This window comes from Saccostrea cucullata, unplaced genomic scaffold (assembly GCF_032062105.1).
Source record: "Saccostrea cucullata isolate Sc308-1 unplaced genomic scaffold, CSIRO_AGI_Scuc_v1 ctg23733, whole genome shotgun sequence".
Classification (NCBI taxonomy): Eukaryota; Metazoa; Mollusca; class Bivalvia; order Ostreida; family Ostreidae; genus Saccostrea; species Saccostrea cuccullata.
Genome location: NW_026938580.1, coordinates 2,385 through 8,204, shown reverse-complemented (window position 1 = coordinate 8,204; position 5,820 = coordinate 2,385). Strand labels below are relative to the sequence as shown.

Genomic DNA, 5,820 nt, shown 5'->3' with positions numbered 1-5,820 from the left:
AATGTTACATGTGTCTTAGGATTTGTACTAAAGAAACAATTATTCGGAAACACTGAACAAATTTTCGTTTTCCTATTTCGATCAAATTACAAATCATATTGCCAATTGCTCTTTGGTAGGTGATCCAAATTTTTGATTGATAGATAAATGATCTACTGATATATAACTGAATGCGTCCTGTAGTTGTGCAAAAACGTTTGTAATTTTTTTTTTCATTTTCTACATCTGGACAAATTGAGAATAAAAAAAACTTAAAAATCATCATCAACTCCACTTACAAATCTTCTTAACAAATCAAACAGTAACTTATTCTTTATTTTGATAATTTAATTTTTTCTGTTCTATGTAAAAATAGCCTATCACCCCGTTTTTTTCTTACAAAATACATTTGGTGTTATGAGAGGTGGAGACGGAAATGTCACTTCTCCATGGCACCTTATCCCACCTCCGACGTTTTAAGGTTGTATTCCTCAACTTTTGTTAGACTTTGCAGTTTAACACTATTTGTTGTCTCTATATATTTAATTTAAATTTGTAATTAAGTATACACGCTTTCACATGTACAACTATGTATTGTAATGTGTTTTTTTATGAAAATGAGATTTAATAAATTCGTAAATAATGAAATATACATGTAAGCTAGATTTAATTCTTAAAAAAATCACTTCCCATTCCTCTTCAAGACGTTGCATAACCAACGTCAAATTATCATAATAATAAAATATGCTACCTTTACAATTTCATAAATTAAAAATAAACATTGGTACTAAAAATACATTGATGATTTCATCAAAATATACACTCTCTGAAAGACCTTAGAGGAATATTATTTTAATTTGACACGGGGCCGAATTTGGCGACAAATGAACCTAATCCTTCGTCATAAAAGATGGCCAAGTTGCATTTAGAGAAAAATGTAAAATAGTTTAATAATAATAATCATAATTTACAAATCCCTAAAAATCTTTCCTTTAGACTTAAAACTTATCAGTTAGACAAAAGCAAGGCGTCCATACTTTATCCACATTGGAAAATAGACACTTAGAATACAGAGAGTTGGGTTATGATGGTCACCATACTCATTTTGGGAAAACACTGTCCTTATCACTCATCCTATTTGAGTGTTTTGACCATTTGTGACGAAAACACTGTTCTCATTATAAAATTAACCTGCATGGTAAAAAATATAAGACTCAGAAAATTATTTTTCCTTTGTAAAACAGAGCGCTGTGGAGAATGTCACGTGAGCACTTGGATCACGTAATCCGCGCTTGGACAGAAGGTTGCATTCTGCCAAATGCATTAAACTTACACAGGACAACTGTTAAAAAAAATTAATACTAAAAACCTAATTTTATTTCTTTTATGAAAGTAATTCAGTTAGTTTGATAACATTTTGATCAATTAAAACTCATATTTTAAAAACAATCTAAATGTTGGGTATATACGAAGGCTGTTCATTAGATAATGTCCTGAACTCTATGACATACAATATAGAAATATTACATTAAACTTGACATTCTCTCATGATTGAATCTTTAATAAAATGATAACAGTTAATGTGACCACTCTTTATCAAATAGTTTCATTGTGAGAAGCTGGAAAACAAGGGCTATTCGAGACACTGCATCAAAAATGAATGAAAAAAAAACAGTAAAGAAGAGTGAAGTTAAAGCTTCATCACAGCTGTGTAAAGCTTGTAAAAAATAAAAAAAACCGAAATATTCACTGAAATATGTCAAATTTACAGCAACAAATGCCTGTTTTAAAGACACATGAGCAGGTGGATTTCAATGAACAATAAGGATGTAATGGGCATCAAAAATGGGTCCGCGACAAGGACAACAACCAATATACTGTTTCCAAAATTCAACAAATTATCACTGATTATGTTTCATTGACTATAAAAAACATAGCAAATCTGATAGGCATCATTTTGCGGTAGTTCACATTGTTTTAAAGAAACATTTAACGGTAAAAATGCTTGGTACTTAATTATCACCCTATGATTTGAAAAATGAGCGAAAACAACGGGTTTAAGAATATCTAAATAATTATTTTTAAAAATCAGTAATTGTAGTTTTTAACCTTTGTCTGAAATTCAAACAGATAATAAAACGTGAATCCATTGCTTTAAACCCTCAAAATAAATTAACAATAAAATCAGCAAAGGTCTAAGAGGATCAAAGAATTGCGGGAGCACAAAGGCAGTTTTATATGCCATTTTCTTAACCATTAGCTGCCTTGTAGTTCAAAATTTTATTTGGGGTGATAGTTCAATTTCTGGAGGAACAAAAATTGGGAATCCACTACATTTAAATTCTTCATAACAGCCTCCAAACCCACAGGCTGTACCACTCAAGAAAAGTTTGTGGGATAAAAACAAAATGTTAAATGTTTTGTCACATTAACAAATATTTGCCAATCTTTCACCTTTTGACTTTGTTTTATTTTTCAAACTTGAAACAGGCTTTCAGAAAGTAGGAAACTAGTCCAGGAAATCATAGGATCTGCCATATATCAGTATAGCGAAGGCAAAACTCAAATGTGTTCTAAGAACAACCAAAAATTAGATAAAAATGTTACGGACATGTGTTTTAATTCAGGAAAAACCCCTACATAAACAAATACATGGGCGCAGACATTTTGGACACCCAAAGTTGTGCGGAGGAGAAAATGCTAGCTGGCGCGTGATTGGTCAATAAGAGAAAAGACTTGTTATGTATTTGACAAGTGAAATAAAGTTGATAAAAATCTCATATCAAGACTTGGGTTTCTTTGAGGTAAATAGGAGTTACAGGTAAAAATTTGAAGGGAGGGATGCACTTTGGTTAGAGATTTTCATTTGGTGTCAAACACACCTAGTTGTAAACAAATGGAAATTGAAAGTAAAAGTGCAACGGCACGGTATATTTTTTCTGGCATTTTTTGTTTTCCAATATCTCGAACTTTCACGACAAAAAGGTCATTTGCCCGAAATTCAATACATGTATCAGTGAGAGGGGCTAAAGTTTGTATGGAGTCTATGGGAAAACATTTGGTGGTGTTTGTCCTATAGAAAAGGTATGATTTCGTGGATAAAAATTGATTATAGCCAAAAAACAACCGGTTCCTATTTTTTTTCGCATTGGGATTATATTTTAATTAGTTTTGACAATTTGTTTAAAAATTAGAGGGTTTGGGTAAATTGAGGCTCACAATGGGGACTGCACATAGTGAAAAAATGCCAAAATTTTTGCCCTAGCTCTCATATTTTCAATAAAAATTCATGTAAATAATTTTAAATAAATATTTATACCGAAATTTACTGTGAATATTGTAAATAATACAATATCAATATTTATGGGCATCATCAATACACAAAACATATGAATATCCCCCTCCGCAGTTTGAGAAATTCATTTAAATCTATGTATTTTATGAGTGTAGACATTGGAACAGATTGAGTAATCCTCTTTCAAATTTGTGTTAATCAGAGTTGATTAAATAATTTATAACAAAATTTGACTGCTGTTAACTAATTAGGTTACTTTGTTTTTACATAAGGGGCATAATCCATCAGAAAAGCCAGTTTCAGTCATGTAATCAGGGCTGGCTTGAATTAAAAGTTATACTTTTGTGAAACTTAGAGATTACTTGTAGGAAATTTAATTGAAATTACAGTACAATATATTTTTGCAGAAAATACATTGAAAATGCAATAAATATTCAAAATTATAACTGAAAAAATTATGAAAAAGGTGTCTGAATATCCCTCCTCCTTGCTATATCCAATCTTGATATTCTGCTGAAAAGGGGGGGGGGTAATTTTGTGCTCTATTTATGCTGAAAAATGAAAAGGAATTTTGTTTAAATTTGGTTTATTTGAATAACAAGAGTCATGTTTATCTGCAGTTATTTTTTTTTCAATTTCTTTGATATTTTTTAAAATAATTATCTGAGTAAATTCTATTTCAACATGATTATTTTAAAGGTATTACATCACAAATGCTTAAAAAAATTCAAAAGATTGTGTAAATAATAAAAAATTATTATATAATTACTAGATGCATTTATCAGTATGTTTTAATAAAATAAAATGTATTTCAGCAATGCATTATCAAGAAGGAAGAGATTAATGAACCCTACCCTCTTACAATGAACAACACATGGACACTCTCGGGATGATCCCTTTGCTTTCATTAAGAGTTCCAAGGTATGGTTTTTCTCAGAAAATCTAGTTAATCTCTTAATATTTAAGTTATTTAAAACTTTTTATAGATTATCAGAAAGTAAATTTCCTTCAGAACTGCAGTTATTTAAACACTTTGCGTACAATTGAGCACTGTATTCAGTCAGACGATATTATTTATATGCCCTTGGCATTCAATCAATTTATTAATTATGTCAAGAACAAGAAATATATGCAAATAAATATATTTGCCTTTTATGAGAATATACATATTTAACATCAATTACATGAATTGTTCATGAAAATTGGCTAAAAAGTAGGTCACCCCCCTTCAAAATTACAAAATTTTCAGTGGGGATGTATTTGATTCTCTGATGCCAGCAACCCACTGCTGATAGAATTTGTTTTAATCTTATGTACATTTGAACTAGATATAATTCTCTTTCTTTCCCATTGATTATTTCATCTACATTAGTTTTCACTCTTTCCATAACCCAGCTTTTTCTTTACAAAAAACCTGCTGATTTTCTTCATTTTTTCATTAATAACGGGTACCTGCTACCCTGAATGATTAACATAATCTACCTTGAGAAATTATTAGAGATAATAAGAAAAACAAGCAAAACATATGCTAGATTAATCATTTTATTTTAAAAGTTTGAAAGAAAAATAGAAAAATGCTTCAATTTATAGACACCTTTTCTGTTTCACAGATGTTGGTCTGATTGACTGGGGTGTGAAATGTAACAGCCAATGGTGTACCTAAGCTAAGACTGTCAGTCCCAATATTCAAGAGTTGAGATGAGCAATGGATATGTGTTCTAAATTTACTAAATTGACCACTTTTTATAAATGTTTCTTTACTCTATAGGAAAAACCCCTACATAAACAAATACATGGGCGCAGACATTTTGGACACCCAAAGTTGTGCGGAGGAGAAAATGCTATCTGGCGCGTGATTGGTCAATAAGAGAGAAAAGACTTGTTATGTATTTGACAAGTGAAATAAAGTTGATAAAAATCTCATATCAAGACTTGGGTTTCTTTGAGGTAAATCGGAGTTACAGGTAAAAATTTGAAGGGAGGGATGCACTTTCGTTAAAAATAGATTTTCATTTGGTGTCAAACACACCTAGTTGTAAACAAATGGAAATTGAAAGTAAAAGTGCAACGGCACGAATATTTTTTCTGGCATTTTTTGTTTTCCAATATCTCGACTTTCACGACAAAAAGGTTCATTTGCCCGAAATTCAATACATGTATCAGTGAGAGGGGCTAAAGTTTGTATGGAAGTCTATGGAAAACATTTGGTGGTGTTTGTCCTTCAAAGAGAATATTTAAGTGAAATCATAAAGACTAAATTATTGAAAATCGTGTTTTGTTTTTTTAAGAGCACTGAGGAAATTATTTATTGAACAGCCCTCGTAGGTGATAGCAAAATAGACGTACATGAATAGGGAAAACAAATAATGCCAGCTTGTTTTAAAGATCTCTGCCGATATATATATATATATAAAATGCCTTCTACCATCAAGTTTTTAGAAGATTTTATGAAAAAAATTAAAATTACAAATTTAACATAGAAGCCTTAAAGTTAATTCTTTGTAAAGAAAAAATATTAAGAGATTATTATTTCCTACTGAGAGTTG

At 30.5% G+C, this 5,820-nt stretch overlaps 1 long non-coding RNA gene across 2 annotated transcripts; it reads left to right on the top strand.

Moving 5' to 3' along the window:
• Window positions 1-2,604: 2,604 nt before the first annotated feature.
• Window positions 2,605-4,933, top strand: LOC134250703 (uncharacterized). Of its 2 annotated transcripts, none has more exons than XR_009988566.1 (3): window positions 2,605-2,783; window positions 4,090-4,195; window positions 4,885-4,933. It is a non-coding gene; the product is annotated as an uncharacterized LOC134250703 (long non-coding RNA). The 2 variants fall into 2 exon arrangements; XR_009988565.1 differs by having other exon boundaries at window positions 2,605-2,800.
• The last annotated feature ends 887 nt before the right edge of the window (window positions 4,934-5,820 follow it).